Source organism: Panthera leo, chromosome E2, assembly GCF_018350215.1.
Source record: "Panthera leo isolate Ple1 chromosome E2, P.leo_Ple1_pat1.1, whole genome shotgun sequence".
NCBI classification, from domain to species: domain Eukaryota; kingdom Metazoa; phylum Chordata; class Mammalia; order Carnivora; family Felidae; genus Panthera; species Panthera leo.
In genome coordinates this window covers 40,539,294-40,558,252 of record NC_056693.1, presented here as the reverse complement: position 1 = coordinate 40,558,252, position 18,959 = coordinate 40,539,294, and the positions used below count along the sequence as shown (strand labels likewise).

Here is an 18,959-nt window from a genome sequence, read left to right as displayed (position 1 = left end):
CTCTTTCAGTCCTATTTGTTAATAGCAACCATGTCAACCAAATGAGGATCAGAAAGGTTATAAATGTGTTGCTCTAATATAGGGATTTCAGATACTCCTAGGTAGTAGTTGATCAGCTATCATTAAACCCTTATGGAGGTTTCCCTCTAGCTTTTCCAGCATCTGAAAAGCTCCTGCACCAAAAGCTGGGCATCTTTAGTGCTAAGAAAAAAACTCTAAATGAAGGAAATACAGCCATATGTGAGTTGCACAAAGAGATCTTCTGGCTGTTTTTGCTCAGGGCGCCAATGTTCAAATGAAAGAAAGTGTCAAAATCCCATTCAAGGGACCCTCAAGGATGTGGAGAGCTTTGCCATGAAGTGAGTTTCTAGTTAACGAGATAGGTTTTTGCTTTAACTATGATGGATTATTAACCCCAGACTAGTTGGCAGAAAGGGAACTAAAATAGTTGCTAGTTATTCTGCTAAACATTTAACGTCTGCTCTCACCTGTAATGGTGTGCAATGTGCACATGATTCTCATGCTCAGAGATCAAATGGACAATAGATTGGCAGCCTACTATGTTCTAGAAATGGACCCATTTAATATTCAGAGTGATTCCCTTTCAGTTGTTCAACATTATGGATAAAACTCCAAATAAAGAATATACTTAGATACTACTGACTATTGTTTTTTTTTTTTAAATTTCCAGCAAGATAACTGAAGTCCTGAAGATCCAAATGTCTCCTAGCTATTCTTTTGTTTATTTGTTTGTTTATTAGAAACAAGTAGAAGCAGGCACTTATTTGGAGTATTATCAAAAACCCTGGTGACCGCATGTCCTGGTTCTCCCCAAGCCAGTCCTACTATTTGTAGTTGTACAGTAATTAAAAAAATTTTTTTAATGTTTATTTATTTTTAAGAGAGAGAGATAGAGTGCGAACAGGGGAGGGGCAGAGAGAGAGAGGGAGACACAGAATGTGAAGCAGGCTCCAGGCTCTGAACTGTCAGCACAGAGCCTGACACGGGGCTCGAACTCACAAACTGTGAGATCATGACCTGAGCTGAAGCTGGACGCTTAACCTAATGAGCCACCCAGGCACGCCTACAGTAATTTTTAATAGTGCTCCCTTTCCTTCTTCAAAACGACCCTTTATGGGTAATAATCTTTATGGTGACCCTACCAATAATTTTGTCCCAGTGTGTAGACAGTGTGATAGGTTTTCAATGGCTCAGAGTGACTTTTCCCACAAGCGCAGAAAGGTGATTAGCGACTCTGGGAAGGAAAGAAAAGGAACATAACTGTGATCTTATTTATCGCAGAGAAACACTCTAACATATCAGCTTCTCCTCTTTGCAGGTTTAAATTCTAAGGCTGATTTAAAAAAAAATAAACTTAACTCTCTTTCCTAGGATATAAAAATACTGAAAATAAAAAAAAAGAATATTGGCTTCATACTGTTTATACATTTTATGTTCCTTGTTTCACTTATTATAGGAGGAATATTCAATACCAACAAAAGAGTTTAAAAAAAACACTTAAATAGCTGCACAATATTACATTGTATAGATGAATGACCACTTACTTGTTCATTAAATTATAATATTTATTAAATGACTTATAACTGGACACTTCTCAGTGCCCAGGGAAAACAACAATAACAAAATAGACCAAGTCCTTGCCTTCAAATGGATTAAGTTCTACTTGGGATGATCAAGTGGTAACTAAGTCCTGACACAGGCATATAGCTTCATAGGAAACTTAGTAGGACAAATGATTGCTTTCTCCCACTAATAAATGTTCACTGGCTTTACCATTGTTGCCATTCTTGATGATGTCTTGCCCTTATCCCAGACCAATTGATTCAGAGAAGGATGGTATTTACACATCTGTATTTTTTAAGCAGTGCCTTACCGAACTCTTTTGGAGCCAGAAGTAAATGGGAAAAAAATATTAATATCTCTACTACCTTTATTTTAAAAGTTGATATTTTCTTCATCATGTATTTTTTTTGCATTCGTTTTGATTTTCTGAAAAAAATTGCATTAACTTCTATTTATCTTGATAATTGCATTTTTGTTGCTCCCTTAAATTTTGTACCCAAGGCCAGTGCCTCAGAGGCAACTCCTCCCCGCTGAGATTCTAATGCACTCATGGTAAAGACTGACCAACCTGTTCCACTGACTGGTCTAGGCTAGCACATCTCAAATTTCAATGTTCATGTGAATCAATTGGGGATTTTGCTGTAAACGGACTCAGTGGGGCAGGAGTGGGCCCTGAGATTATATGTTTGTAACAAGCTTCTATGTGATGCTTTTGCTTCTGGTCTTTAGACAGCATCTGAGTAACAGGGTTCTAAGCTATTCTGAAAGATGTAAGATAAAACATTCGTCACATGTACACAGAACCAAAGTGAATGCTACCCCACTGAAGGCAATCCCCTTCCACATAAAGTAAAGGTAAAGTGGACAAAGGAATCATCTGAGGTGAATCATTCCATAATCCACAGGACTGCCCCCATTAAGTAAATTGAGATGTGAAAAGCAGCAATTAATTGTCCAACACTTCTGTGGCCATTACTATTGATCAGGGTATGATATCATTCCTGCCAGAAGGTGACCCAAATGCAGTTGCTTGGAAATACCATTGGCTGCCTGCCTTACTTTATATCCCATTAATATATTTCCTTCAGGTCCCCAGACAAGCCTGCCACTCCGGGATGAAAAAGTTCCTCTTGGGTCAGCTATCAACAGGCAGAAAATCCCAACTGGAATAAGATCCAACCAAACTCAGTTGCTTCGTGGGATTTATTCAGCTCAAGGAGCGTTGAGCTGCAATCACCAACTTGGATTGGGAAAGTGTGTAGATTAGTATCTCAGATCACAAGCTTAGTCCTGCAAACTGTATTCTTCTTCTTTTTCCTTTTAAATCTATTTAATCTCCATGTGGCATGCCCTTTCTACCGCAGTATTATTCTTCTTTTTCCTTTTAAATCTATTTAATCTCCATGCGGCGTGCCCATTCTACCGAATGGGAGGAACTGATCCCCAGTCACATTTGCCCCTAAATTTCCTATTCAGGGTTGCACTGGAATCCAGAAATTAACTGTCATCTCTATCTCCATGGAGTCTCAACAAACATCTTGCCTGTGCAAGCCACACTGGTCTGAAGAATTAGAGTCCTGACTCTCTAGAGCACAGAAAATATCTAATATCTAGGGTCTCACTTCCTTAGTCACCCTATACCCCATCTCCTCTGACTTATGTCCGACTCCTTGGAGTCATAGCAAAGAGGTAACTTGTGGTCAGCTCAGTCAGATGCACATCACACCTTCTTGTCTTCGTTGAGAGTGGAGTTAAGACACTGAATGTCTCCCTACTGGCTGTTATTATTTCTTCATTGGGTTTAATCTTTTATACAAGAGTCTGAAACACTGTTCGACTTCCGGCTATGTTCTGCTTTCTCTAGGGCAAATATCCTTGAGGCCAGAAGCACAGAACATTCTGGCAGCCTTTTTTATTTTATTTTTTTCTGGCAGCCTCTTTAAAATAGAATAGAGTGGAACAGAAAATATAAGGAGAATCAAGTCTGGTTAATATTTAGCAAAAGTATTCTATCATTCTGGTGGTGTGAGGGGGCAGAAAATAAACATGATAAGTCAGTATATGTATGTGTGTATATATACATATGAATATATATATATATATATAGAGAGAGAGAGAGAGAGAGAGAGACAGAGAGACAGAGAGAGACAGAGAGACAGAGAGTTAAAATTACATAGCGTTACTATGGTGATAAGTGGTAAAGAGAAAAACATAAACTAGGGAAAGTGGAAAGAAATTTTCAGGTGGAAAAGAAGGTCCTCAAATTTTATACAGTCTGGCTGCCAAAGGCCTCAGTGAGGTGCTATTTGAGTGAAACCCTGAAAAGTCTGAGCAGCTAATCACGCAGACATGTGGTGTAAGAGTATTTCAAGCAGTGGGAACAGCAAGAGCAAAGACAACTGACCCAGAAAGGCAAAAAATAGAGAAGGGAGAATATTTATATGAAATCCAGCAAGTAAAGGGATCACATGTTTAACATCCAAACAGCTCCCATAAATCAGTAAGATGCTGATACATGAGTAAAGATTAGGAACAAACCTCAAAAGAGTAAATTTAAGCCACAAAACATAGAAAAATCATGTATATATTCCCACCAATTAGTAATCAAATAAATACAGACTAAACTAAGGTAGCATTTAAACTGCTCTATTTCAATGAAAACAAAAAATGTTAACGTTATAATAGTGATGCTGGCAAGAATTCAGAGAAATAAATGCCTTAATGTTTTGACAACAGAAGTGTAAATTGGTATATTTCCTTGGAAAATTAATTTGGCAAATGTCTCCCTGAGCCAAATTATCACGAGCAGCCATTCTACCTCAGAAAATCTATCCAAGAGTGTCGCCCAAATTTGGAAAAATACATGCATGGATATATTCACAAGAATGATTAGTGTTATCAGAGCAAATTCAATGTTCAGCAGCGTTATATGTGATTGGTAATTGTGGCATGTTCTCTCAATATAGTAATATGTAACTATCAAAACTGATAATTCAAAGTGATGTAGTAACATGGTGACATGACAGATGGTTGCGAACATGTTAAATGGGGGTGAGTGGAGTCAGTATATAGTGTTATACGTGTATCTTGACTGTAGTTTAAGAAATAGTTAAGAAACTATTTTCATGTGTGTGCATGTTCCTGTGTTTATATGTGTTTTATTCTTCCTCCGTGTGAAAGAAATTATGGCTTCTCTACAAGTCAGAGTTGTTTAGAAAAACTATGTAGATAGACAGATACATACATACGTACACATATAAACACAGAGAGAGAGGAGAGAGAGATGTATTGGCTTGCATGACTGGAGGCTTGGCAAGTCTAAAATCTGCAGGGCAGACTGGCAGGCTAGAAATCCAGGGAAGAGTCTGAGTTTGAATCCAAAGACAGTCGGCTTGTAGAATTCCCTCTTCTTCTAGAAACATCTGTCTTTTTCTATTAAGCCCCTCAACTAATTGGCTATTAAGCTCCTCAACTGATTGGACTAGGCCCACCACATAATGGAGGGTAATATGCTTTGCTCAAAGTCTACTGATTTAAATGTGAATATCATCTAAAAATACCTTCACAGAAATGTCTAGAATAATGTTTGATTAAATATCTGGGCACGGTGACCTAGCCCAGTTGACACATAAAATTAACCATCACAGTCTGCAATAGCTTCAGGTACACATAATTCTTTAAGTCCATAATGCTAGAAAACAAAAACAAACACCTCTTCCTTGATGGTTCCAGCAAAATCCAAGAGAAGGCTAGGCTGGCTTAGAGAAGTTACCAATCCCTGAACCAATCCCAGTGGGGAGAGGTCTGGGTACTGTGATTGGAGAAGCCCAGATCACTGTGGACAGAAGAGGCAGCTCTATATATGAAATGTATTTTTTGGAGAAAAATGATACAAGAAGTAGGAAGACAAGGTAGTCATGTTGAGGAGACAGGACTTCTGACTCCAGTTTACTGCAGATATCCTAGCCAACCTGCACAGAGTTTTCATTATGGCATTAATATCTTCTCTTTATAATCACTTATTTTCCAAGTACAAACTTCTCCTTGTTCAAAAGAATAAAGGGGGTGATAATAAATTTCTGTCTGCCCTTGGTCATACTACAACTGCAGAATTGTTTCTAGGTATGAAAACCCCAGTTATCAAAAAGAAAACAAAACAAAACACTAATAAATTGACATCTATTTAAGTGGTAAAAGATTTTAAAACCATTTCAAAAGGGTAAGGGCAAAAGGTCAGAGTCTTGTTAGATTAGAAAACAGACATGTCTTGATGTGTTTGGGGCTGACAGTAATCCCAAAGATTATTGGGTGGGGTGGGGCTTCCTCTAGGTAGGTTAATGGATGGGAGTAAAGTAATAAAATTATTCTCTGTGAAGTACATCTGACTGAAGACTATGGAATTTATGTCTTTGGAAAACAACAAGCCCCTCATTACTGGGAGTATTTAAAGAGATGATGCAGAATACTGGTGAGGAGTCTTGCTTACACATATTGTCAGAATTAGGACAGAACCTAAGGGTCCTGTATTTTTTTTTCCAGTTCTAAATACTCTTACCAAACCCAGGAATGTTAGGGTTGGGTGGGGAGGGTAGTACAGGGGTATTACAAGGCCTAAATGCCTGCATTCCTCAATGTAAAGATGAGTATTTCTACACAGCCCCATTTTAAGAAAATCCAGCTTTTTTCTTCCTCTGCAAAAAAAGAGCCCTGTGGAACCTTAATATCAAAATATTTAATGCTTTGCTTTTTTGTTTTTCTTACAGAAGGTATTCGAATATCCAAACTTGCATTTTCAGAAGGCATTGTTCATTTTGACAAATTGCCAAAAAAAGAGACATTTGAAAGCCAATTTCAAATTGTTTTTCCATAAGGCCTGGACCCATAGCTGTTCGATGACTTCATCTCCCCTTGATTTATGGGCAGAAGTGAGTTGGTGGTGTTGTCCAACTAACTGATGGTTTCTCATGGACTTAATTCTCACATATTCTTTAAAAATGTGTACCTTTAAGTCTTGACATTTGTTAAATGCTAAAATCATATTACTCATTTACAACGAGAGCTTCTGAGGCAAATAAGAAATTCAAGACACCAGAAACAAAAATCTATCTGCAGAAGTATATAAAAAATGTTAAGCAACAATTTGGTAAGAAAGGACCTACCAGTTTAAAAGTTTCTGCTTTTATAGGTCAAAATAGCCAAATATTGGAAATTACAATATAAAAATAATTAGGAGGAAGAGGTGGGGGAGGAAGAGGAGAAAAAGACAATGAAGAAGAAAAAAATGGGAAGAAAAACAATAAAGTTAAATGTTAATTAAATAATGAATTAAATGATAAATATTTTCAAATATGCAAATTAAAAATATAAGCAACAATAATGACCAGGATCTCAATTGTAACAAAAACATCCATATGCAGAAAAAAGACCCTTAGCCTGTCCTTCACACCTTGTACAGAAATTAACTCAAAATGGTTAACAGACCTCAATGTTAAAATGCAAAAGTACAAAGTGTCAAGAAGAAACTAGAGGAAAAAATACTTGAGACCTTGGGTTAGACAAAGATCATTTAGCCCAATCCATAAAGTAAAAACTGGATAAGTTTTACTTCATCAAAATTAAGAACTTCTGCTCTCAAGGAAAGGACAAGTCACAGACTGGTAAAAACATACTCACATTCACATATTTTGTTAAAGGACTTGTGTTTAGAAAACTTACATCTCTCTCTTTTTTTAAAACCTTTTTTTTTTTGATGTTTATTTTTGAGAGAAAGAGAGAGAGAGACTGCGTGCGCAAACAGGGGAGGGGCAGAGAGAGAGGGAGACAGAATCTGAAGCAAGCTCCAGGCCCTGAGCTGTCAGCACAGAGCCGGATGCGGGGCTTGAACCCACAGACTGCGAAACCATGACTGAGCCAAAGTCAGACACTTAACTGACTGAGCCACCCAGCCACCCCTTAAACATCTCTTAAAATTCAATTACTGTAAAACAATCAGATTTTCACAATGAATAAAAGATCTGAACAGATACTTCACTAAAGAAGGTGTGTAGGTGAAAAAGAAACACACCCAAGATGCTTAATAGAATTAGTCATTAGAGAAACACAAATGGAAACCACAATGAAAACCACTACTGAACACATATAAGAACAGGTGACATGAACAAACACACAAAAACAGCAAAATACCAAGTGTTGGTGAGAACATGGGCCAACTGGAATTCTCCTACATTGCTGGTTATGTGCAAAATAGTACAACTGATTTGGAAAAACTTCAAGCACTTTCTCATTGTTAGACATCCCCACCCAGAGGCATTTAAACAAGTGAAACAAAATGTATGTTCACAGGAAACCCTATGTGCAAATCTCTACAGTGGCTTTATTCATAATCACTAAAAACTGGGAAGAGCTTAAAATGTCCATAAACTGGGGAATCAATAAATAAACTGCGGTACATCCAATGGAATGAGAACGAACTGCTGATACACTTAACAACGTGGATGAATTTCCAAAGCATTTGTGCTCAGTGAAAGAAGCCAGCCTCAAAAGGCTACATTCTGAACATTTCCATTTATATAACATTTTTGCAAAGGCAAAACTATGGGGACAGTCAGCAGACCAGTGTTTGCCAGTGGTTGGAGGCTGGGGGAGAACATGACTACAAAGCGGGAGGGGGGGATTTTCTTCTATGTCTTAATTATGGTGGTGGTCACATGACTGTAGTTATCAAGCCTCGCAGAACTGTGCGCTTAAAAGTGTGAATTTTATTGTATATCTTACACCTCAAAGATAAATGGGGGGAAAAAAAGAGTATCAGGTTACAAAACTTGTTGGCCTTAGTAAACAAGAGCATTTCTACCCTGTGCCACCCTCCTGGTCCAGATCCGGTACCCCGGAAGCTGGAGACCCAGCCACTTGACATACCTATGTGTACTTAACATAGGGCAGGCCTCCTGTCAATGTCAGGCAGCTTCTCAAGCTGCCAGCATGGATTCCTCAACTCCCATTAATCCCATTAAGAACAAGCCGATGACTTTAATTTGGATTCCTGATTGAACTATAAAGTGTACTCCATCTGCTTCTTAGACTAAGCCACAGACAGGCCAACACTTCCCAGAGAGGAATTCGCTTAAATGCTCAAACTGGGGACATGGGCGACTGAAGAGGCAGGTACCAAACCTTTCGTGAGCCAGGGAGGTCCCCTTCAGGCCAAGCGTGAGATGGAAGGTTTTCCTGATAAATCCATCTGTCACTCAGGCCCATCTGGCATTTGTGTGTGTGTGTTGGGGAGAGAGGGGGGGCGTTGCAGAAAGGTAAGTGCATACGTTAATATGACTGATAAAAGTCTATTTCCGTTGTCCCTTTGGGCAGTTTCTCTCCAGACTAACAGGCTTGTCCCAAGCAGTCTTTGTTGAAGGACAGTTCCTGATGTGGACAGAAAAGGGGTGTTTTCAGGGCGCCTATGTGGTTCATTCGGTTAAGTGTCTGACTCTGGCTCAGGTCATATTCTCACAGTTTGTGGGTTTGAGCCCCACTTGGGCTCTGTGCTGACAGCTCAAAGCCTGGAGCCTGCTTTGGATTCTGTGACTCCTTCTCTCTTTGCCCTTCCCCTACTCTTTCTTTCCTTCTCCCTCTCAAAAATGAACAGTAAATAAATTTTTTAAGAAAAGAAAGGGGTGTTTTCCAACTGATAGCTGTGCTCTCACATCTCAGTTGCTATTTTTCTTAAAAACAACAACACAACAAAGAAACAAACAAAAACATTGTTTTAGTAGGGCTGGGGACTTTGCTTTGTGACCAAAGCAAAACTTTTAGAACCTTACGAATACTGAACAATTCTAGGGGGAAAGGATGCAATAAACTCTCAAGTCCAGAAGGCTGTGTGATGAAACAAATTATCAGGCTGCTTATCCTGGCTACACTGATTCTGTCTTCTTTGCTTCTCTGTTTCTTTACTTCATCCACCCTCCAAGGCAGAGCCTGCATGGTTGAGCTGGTTGTTAGGGCTTTTGAGGTCCAAAGTAAGGAGGTGAGTGAGAAACAGAATACAAATGAGGCTCTTGGGATGGGACCAGGGGAAACATTGTTCAGGGAGAGGAAGAGAGGTGATGGAGTAGTTACACTGTGTAAAGAAAATGGACAGAAGAGAAAGTAGTACTTTAAGCTTCAAATCTGTGATTGACATTCAAGATACAGCAGGAAAAAAAATCTGAGTTGGTTTGCAATTAGTTTGGGTTACTCAATTTTTGTTGCTTCCAATTCTTTTTCTTGTTCTGCTCTCAATTTTAACAGTTCTCTGAGCTTTGGTCGCAACTATGATGGAGTTTTTGCCTTAGACCTGGTGCCTTAGACCCATTTCTCACTCTTAACATAATTCGTCATTGCAATATTGATTGTACCTTAGAAATGTTTCTTGCTTCTTCTCCATACAATTGCCATCATTGTTTTATGTGAAGAAATGTTTGAAACAGGCTCCTCAACCATCTCTCTGTCTCTAGTCTGTCCTCATTAATCCTTTCCCCACAAGAGTGCACACAAAAAAAAAAAAAAAAAAAAAAAAATCTTTCTAGAGTGCAAATCTGATTATGATTGCCCATTGCTTAAAAGTCTACATAGCTTATGGAATGAGATAGAAAGCAACCTCTGGCAAGGTATTTGAGATTTGCTGTGATTTCAACCTAACTTCTTCTATCCTCATCTCCCACCAGGCGGCAAGAAACGCTGATCTACCAGAAGTCCTCAAATCAGACCAGGCTCCATTTATTGCAACTCACTGTCTTTGGGCATGCAGATCCCTTTGCTTGGAATGTTTTCTCTGTCCACCTAATCCTACAAGTTTTGCTTCTCTTTCCTTCACACTTCAAAGCATCATCTCTTTTCTGGAATCTCCTCTTCGTACTTGTTTGGCATTCTAAGTTTCTGACCACCCTCTCTTCCACAACATAAATATAAGAGGACATTGACCTAAGTTAATATTAGAAAAATATCTCCTAAAATGAGCATTATCATATGGAATACATAAGCTTCTCTTTGTCTCAAATCCCTGATTCAGAATAACATCTTAGTGATAAGACAAGGCCATTTAAAAGATCTGCTTGAGTTTTTTTTATCAACTCTTTCCAAAAACAATAGGTCCTTATCCCCACCCCAGTGAATTATATAGCCACCTTGGAATGACACCAGTGCAAATTATAACCTACGTTTTTAGACAAATGTATTAAAATATAATTTACATATCATAAGATACACATTTGAAGTGTACAACTCAATTATTTTTAATATATTGACAGGGTTATGTGATGAGAAGAATAATCTAAATTTAGGACATTTTCAGCCCCCTTGAAAGCAACATTGTATTCATCAGAAGTCACAATCCATTGCCCACAGCCCTACCCCAGCTCTTGCTACGAATCAACTTACTGCCTCCATGGATTGTCCCATCCTGAACATTTCTTATAAGTTAACTCATAAAATATATGGTCTTATGTTACTATCTCTTACATGTCTCATATTTTTTCCATTAGAAAATGTATTGTAGCAATATATTGTGTCTTGTATGTCTTGTAATTTTTGGTTGAAAATTAGACAGTTTAAATAATATGCTGTATCACTTATACTTCCCCAGGGAGTTTTTGTGGTTGTTCACTTGCTTGGTCATGAATTTGTTTTGTGACTTGGCTGAATACTTCCATAAAGTCTTTTTCCCCAGTAGTGTGTTGCTTCCAATATCCTGCTCAGATGATCCCCTACCCCTGCCTTTTTTTTAGTCTTTAGACTAGTTGCTAGTGCTTGCCCCTGGGTCAGCATGAACGATATATTGATCAAACGTTGTGGATAAGTCTCCTGGGCCAGTTATATTTTTACTCTTTACCACTGTATGTGTGTATGGCTTGGGGGCAGCTATCAGAGTTTATGGTGTTTATGGCATTTTGCCCCATATTCAACCAGGGACTGTTAGATGGGAGATTCCCTCTCTGATCTCTCCTGAGAAGGTACATTCCTGGGCATTCACAGTCTTCCAGACTAACAAGGATGAGAATGATTTCATTTGTAAGCCTGGTCACCTTGGAGTTGCCACTGCATCAAAGTAGCCAGCATTTGGTCAGAGGTTATGTTTAAGCCTCATGTGCCAGAGAGGCTTCTGCTTTGTGTTAAGGCGTCAGTGCATGGGTTGAAAAATTCTTTAAAGTTCATTCCTTCTTGCTCCTGATCAGGTTTAGCCTAGTACATGTGCATAGTCTTCCAGAATTGACGATGAGCTTCCGTTCTGTAGGTTTCCTTGGTTCTCTCTATTAAACTTCTGACAGCTCTGCCATTTTGCTTCTATCATGGAGCTACCAGCCATCTTCAAATTGTTTTCCACCAACATCTCTTTTGTTTTCCACAACACTTATTGTCTTAGTCCTTTTGGGTTGCTATAACAAAATACAACAGACTAGATAGCCTATAAACAATAAATATTTATTTCTCACAGTTCTGGAGGCTAGAAGTCTGATTCTGGGAGCCAGCATGGTTGGGTAAGGACCCTCTTCCTAGTTCACAGCCAGTGCTCTCTCACTGTGTCTCCACAAGGTGGAAGGGGCTAGATATCTCTCTGGATCTCTGTAATGAGGCACTAATCACATTCCAGAGGGCTCCACCCTTATGAGTTAAGTAACACCTCCCCCTTCCCCCTGCCTCGCCACACACACACACACACACAAAGTTCCCATGAACTAATGACATCACATTTAGGGGCTAGGATTTCAGCATATGAATTTGGGGGAGATACAAACATTCAGGCCATAGCACCCATAGGCAAGGAAGCAGAGTGTGGGGTTCTTGTCCTTATTATCTGCCATCCCTTAGGGCACTGCACAGGAAGTAGGGATGGGAACCACTTTTCCCAGAGTGATACCAATGCTACAGTTGTGAGCACTGCAGGGAAATGAAATCCCATGGTATTCTTAACTTGCCTCTCCCATCATGGAACTCCCTCTCTAGGACTGCACTGGGGTAGAGGTGATGGGGAGTAGTTGATGGAGGGTGGAGTGGACAGGAAACATTCTTGACCCATCCCACCTGAAATAAAGCTTCCCCCAAGGTGTAAAGGATAGGTAGAGGAAAGGGCTTTCTGCCTCTCAGGCACTATTAACTGGAGCAGAGCACAAAGCCTTTGTAACATGGGGTTGGGGATTAAAACCACAAGCAGCCTACCCCTCCCAGGTGGCCTGGTAATGCTACACTGTGAACTGGGGAAAAGACTATCATCCTGGGGCATCTGTCCAGAGTAGAGCACCCAGGACAGAGTTTCTATAAAATGGGGCTAGGAGGAAAGGAAGCAAGTCCTGGCTCAAATACCACGGACTTGCTTTTTGTGTTGAAATTTAGTACATTTTCTTGAATACATATTTCTTCATTTGAGTATGTCCTTAGAACAATTTTTAGACACTTTAAACGATTGTTTTTCTTTTTTTTTAAAAATAATTTCCACCAATTAATTTGTTCTTTTGCTAGAGAGTGAATCCACTGAAATACTTACTCCACCATTTTAGAAGTCCTGGAATTAGGTTCTATAATAAGTGTGTAATGCACCTAACTGGGGAATAAGTGAATGCTTTTGTCCATTTTGTACATGCATGATCTCCACTTGCTTACCTTATCACTTTGATTTCATCTACATAAACTTCTATGTCTTAAGCTTGGATTCCAAATTCAACCCTCTCCCAACACACTCGCTTTTCATTTATCTTTGTTCTTTCCATGAACATATAGTTGAGAGTGTTTATTGAGTTCTTTCAAATCCTTGGCTTTACTTCTCTGTAGCAGATTTTTGTTAAAGTAGACTCCACGCCCAGCACAGAGCCCAATGTGAGGCTTAAACTCATGACCCTGAGATCAAGACTTGAGCTGAGATCAAGAATGGGATGTTCAATCAACTGAGCTACCCAGGTGCCCCTCTCTGTAGCAGATTTTTATGTGCTTAGCATATGTAAGGGGTTTGATAAATGTTAGTTTCCTTCCTTCTTCCCTCCCTTGCTTCCTTCCTTCTCTCCTTCTTCTCCATCTCTTATCTTCTATACTTTAGATTTAGGTGCTAACCAAACTTGTCTTATCTCTCTTGCTAGACTATTTGATCTCTGAGGGTAAGGGCACCCATTTTCTTTCTCTGGATTTCCCATGGACGTGTCACTATACTTTTCAAGTGTCAGGCACTCAGTACATGTCTACTTATTGATAAATTATACAAAGTGAAGGTGTCCATGCTGGAGTTCTTCCAGAGAGGGAGAAGAGAGAAAGTGGCAAGAAAGGGGCCAGAATGAGATTATGTATGTTTAGCAGAAGATCCAACTGTGGAGGCAGCTACTGGGCAATCTGACTTAGTTAACTGAACTAAATTCCATGCTTGATGATCAGAGGTACATGAGAGGTGGAGGCGGGAAGACTAATAACAATAAGTATATAGTCATAAAATGTGGGAATATTGCATTGGCATTGTTAAACACAGATTGTAGGAGTTTATGGAAATCTTGCTGCAAAACTTTCTGTGGTAGCAGAAATGCTTGCAGTATAATGTGCAAAGACATTTCATTTTTTTAAGTTTATTTATTTTGAGAGAGAGAGATCGAGCAGGGGAGGGGCACAGAGAGAGAGGGAGAGAGAGTATTCCAAGCAGGCTCTGCACTGTCAGCATGGAGTCTGACATGGGGTTTGATCTCAGGAACATGTAAGATCATGACCTGAGCTGTAACCAAGAGTCCATGAGTTAGACACTTAACCGATGGAGCCACCCAGGCAGCCCTGCAAAGACCTTTCAAAAAGAGCTGGTGTTTGCACTTGTGGGAAACCAATCCATGGGGTGTTCCAAGAAAGAGGGGCAAATTAGGAGTAACAGCTGGATCAGAACAAAGTTTGCATTGAAAAACTTGGGATTATCTCTTTAGTACAATGCTACAATCAGAATCACCAGACATGTTACAGAAATAGGTATGTTTATTATATATTAAAATAGCCAGACTCTCTGTGGGTGGCCTGGATGGAAATGACCCTGACCAGGAAGGGAGGGAGGTAGCTTTGGCGTCTGATGTTGCATGTGTGTGTGGGCTGAAAAGACTCAAGCATATGTAAAATTTATGGGGACCTGCTCTGATAACAAAGGAGAGTAAACGGAGACATCTGGGCTGTGTGCGTCTATGCACAAAACATCGCCCTGACAAAGAGGAAGATAAACTTTTTGATGAAAAGGTACTTTTACAAATTTACTGCAAATATTATACATTAAAAAAATAATGCTTGTCCACTCAAAGCACTTTGAATTTCAGGAAAGTGAAACAAACGAGTGAAAACAATCCACACAGAATCTGGCTGTCAACATTTCTGCACCTTTTCCTTTCCCCCACCCTACTTCTTTCTGCTTTTAGACTATTTCATATGCAAGTTTTACATGGTCATGATCATATTCTGTGCACACTTCTCCACCTTGCATCTTTCTGTTAACAATACATCATATGTATTTTTTATGTTACCTATTTTCCATAAGCAGCATTTTAATGGCTGCGTAACAGTCCATCATATGAATGTGTTATCATTTAATAATTTCTTTCATTATCTATTTAGTTTTTTTATTATTGTATCAACAGGATGGGAAACTATGGTATGATAAACATATTTCTGCAAATATATTTATGCATATTTATTTTCCCCTATGTCTTAGGTTATTTCATTTGGATGGATTTCTAGAAGTGGAATTCCTGGCTCATAATAACCCTGTATGAACATTTTTAAGACTCTTGATCCATTAATGCCAAATTGGTTTGCAAGACTTCCGCATCAATTTACATTTCCATGCAGTGTATGGGAGTTCTTAGAAAGATAAATATTAAGACACAGAGAGAGTATGCCAGAGTCTCTAGGTAAGAATTAATGCAATGAGCTGCTGGGTATCACCCAAGAGATGAAAAGGAATAAAATCACATCAATGATGTACAAATGGAGAATATTCCTGGAATGCACTTCAGTAATAAAGGATGCTTGTTCTCAGATAACCACCTTTATTCAAGGGCCAACTTCTAGGATACCTCCATGACACATCCCCACATTACTTCAGTCAAAATGGTTACTCTTTTCCTCATGGATATTCCTTCAGGAATTTTTTTCTGACCCCTCTAATTGACATTAGCTCTACCCACACCACCTACTCAAGTCCAGGCTCATCACAGGTATGCATACAGTGTTCGCTGAATTTAATTTGTATGTTCAAAGGCCATGGGACTATGAACAGAAAGGAAGTAGGAAGAAAGATGAGCTGGCAATAAGTATGTGGGGACAGGATGAAGTCAGTGATTTAGTTTATTATGCAAAGTTAGCTTTTTCTTTGTTCATGATGAGGAGACTACTGGCATCAAGATTTTCTGAAGCCATTAGGGAGGAGAGACTAAGGGAACTAGTGTGGGCTCAGGTCATCTCATGTATGGAGACATAAGACTGAGTAACTTGTACCTTGAGAAAGGTGCTGATGTCTGTGCATTGTGTTAGGGTCTCATGGCAGTCATAGCCAGACCACACTCCTGTAGGTGGGGATGGGGATGGGGGTGGGACAGTGTTTCTCAAAGGGAATGGTTACTCCAGTTGTCAGTTGGTCTGGAAAGAAGTCATACATCTTGAGTAGGAAAGAATCAGAATGAGAAAATTTCATTTCTGTAGAGGTAATTAGTGTGGCCTGTGTCCTGAGCAGGAAAAATGTAGGCTGTACTTGGTTCCCCTAGAATAAAACCTTTAGCACAACCTTCACATACATTGCTAGCCAGGTCTGGGAAGCCCTATGCAGATCTCAAGGAAGGGGCTTATTCCAGGACCAGAAGAAAGGAAGCTTGGAGAGTACAAACAGGGGACATGCATATAGTCACCATCAACACACAGCATTACCCAGGCAAATGGTGAGTTCGTCAGGGCCACTTCTAGAGAGAGCTGAGGTCAGCTAAATAAGCAGGTGCAGAAAAGGCCATAGGACCTGCTCTTGAGCAGACCTGAAACACCACCTTGGGGACCTATCAAAAATAATTCATGATTGCATAGGCATAACCAGTCTCCAAACATAAAGGGTGGAAGGAGCTGTGATCACTTTAACTCATGTCACATAGCAATACAATAGGGACAGGAAGAGCTACTCTGCTCAGGCTCCTCTCCTCCCCCTCCATCAGGACTTCCACCTGTGTAGGTTTTAGTGATTTCTCACAATTACCTTATGTATCTACTGGATATTCATATATTTTTCATGTAAATAGATGACTTACATATAATTTATATTAAACATAGGTATTAAATTCTGGGTCAGGAAAGTCAGAATCTGGTCACCTATAATGAAAACTTCGAAGAGATGAAGACCAAGAAAGCTTACAGTTGGAGCAATTGACCTCTCTTTAACAAACAAACAAAAAAATAGAATATAAAACCTATGAACTGAATTAATACCAAGATATATGGAGGTTCTGGAGATCTGTAGACATTTGCAAAATAAAATGAAGGGATTTTATTAAAAGTTTTATAAATACCCTTTGGGTCAGGGTAATATGATAGGTGACTGGGCCATTTTATATAATGTTGATTTGATATTCACTGCAAATGTCTACAATTCAAGCAAGTGATCTTGGAATGGAAAGACAAAGGCCAACTTGGAAAACGAAGACTTTTCAAGATGTCAAAAAAGCTTTTCAATATATCTCTTAGGTGTGGGGGAAGAGATATGGATGAGATCCAGTCAGAGGAAGGAACAATAAAGCTTCAAAAATATGGGGCTCAATAAAAAATTGATGATTATTGTATAGCTTATGCTGTTGAGAGAAAAGAAAGCTTACGTATGTGATATATGATACATTTTTAAAATAAAACCATTATCAGGATGCAGTTAATTGCCATATAAGCATACAAAAAGTATACAGTTAATTTGAGAAGTTGCTATCATTATTAATGTAATTTAGGTAAGCTGTTCCCAGATGGACATCCCTTCTTTCGGGAGCATATTTTTCATCTTTGCATGTGCAAATGCCATAAATATCTGTTATGTTCAGAACCAAGACCCTTCTTCCCTGATCACCACTGCCTTATATTTCTTTTTTTTTTAAGTTTTTTAAATCTTTATTTATTTTTGAGAGAGAGACAGCATGTGAGCAGGGAAGGAGCAGAGAGAGAGACATGCACACACACACACAGAATACGAAGCAGGCTCCAGGCTCTGCATCAGCACAGAGCCTGATGCGTGGCTCGAACTCACGAACTGTGAGATCATGACCTGGCTCATGACTGAGCCACCCAGGCCCCCCAACAGTGCCTTATCTTTCTAAGCCACTTGATAATTTCTTTTAGACGGATTCTGAGTCACCTCTGGAAATCCCAACTTTTATGTTTTGTGGGTATTTGGTAAACATAAACCAAATGCATGCCAGAGAAAACTTTGTTGTTTCAAAATGTTCTTCATGCATTTTAGTTTCAGTCATGTATCAGTTGTGAAAGTAAAGTCTCATGTACAAATTTATTCTAAGGTAGAATTATTTTGGTCCCCTTCATCTTCAATATTTGATAGCTTTGTGAATCAAACAGAAAATAAATAGCCCCACTGGTGAGCTTTGATTGACCTAGCCCATCTATTTTGGGCAATGTTCTGTGCTCAGCATGGGGATGGTGGAATCAATAGAACTCTAAAGCCTCAAACCCATCTTGGAGATGTTTGAATGCCTGAATGGAAATGTTGACCTTTTCTTGTTGGAAACTCACTCCCCCACTTAATGAAGTTGTTGCTGCAAAGAAAAGTGCATGGTCAGCTGGAGTCAGAAAATAATTTCATACGGTTTGGATGCTGATCATTCCTGACATCAAATTCCATACCCGGAACCTGTTACTCCAGACCCTCATTAGAGGGCATAACCTTGAATGGCCTGGACTCTAGCTCTTCTCTGAAGCAGAGCCAAGAGAAATGAGATGTCAGGAAGACTCGCTAAGGGACAGGTCACCCATCCATTTTCCAAGGGACTAAAAGATAGATCAAACAAGACATTGAAAAGCTATCACCTAAAAGGTTGGAAAGGAGATCAAAGAACAATGATTTAAAATTCTGGCTCTTTCCACTTCTGGAAAAGGAAAGATGAGATGTTCTTGAACACACAGATCTTAGAAATGGATGTTGAGGACACAGCTTACTGTGGGATCAGGAGGAGGTCTGGGGATTTTTCAGTGAAAACCCTGACAGCTGGGAGAAAACCGATTTCTTTGAGAGCTCCAGTATGTAGCATGCGGTCCTTTGAAAAATCTCCTAACTGAACACACCAGATCTGCTACCAGTTTCTCTGTCTCATGAAATGCTGATTTTGTCACTCAGTGAGAATGATTGGCCCCTCCAATCCCTTTGA

At 39.4% G+C, this 18,959-nt stretch overlaps 1 protein-coding gene across 3 annotated transcripts in view; it reads left to right on the top strand.

The window, feature by feature from the left end:
- Positions 1 to 15,546, top strand: part of CDH11 (cadherin 11) — a 177,893-nt gene extending 162,347 nt beyond the window's left edge. The window contains exons 15-16 of one of the 3 annotated variants that reach the window (XR_006197082.1): positions 6,348 to 6,509; positions 15,272 to 15,546. The gene's annotated coding sequence lies outside the window, so the exon portion shown is untranslated. Of the gene's footprint in view, positions 1 to 2,672; positions 2,742 to 6,347; positions 6,510 to 15,271 lie in introns of those variants that run through there. The other 2 variants (XR_006197081.1, XR_006197086.1) reach the window with 2 other exon arrangements.
- The last annotated feature ends 3,413 nt before the right edge of the window (positions 15,547 to 18,959 follow it).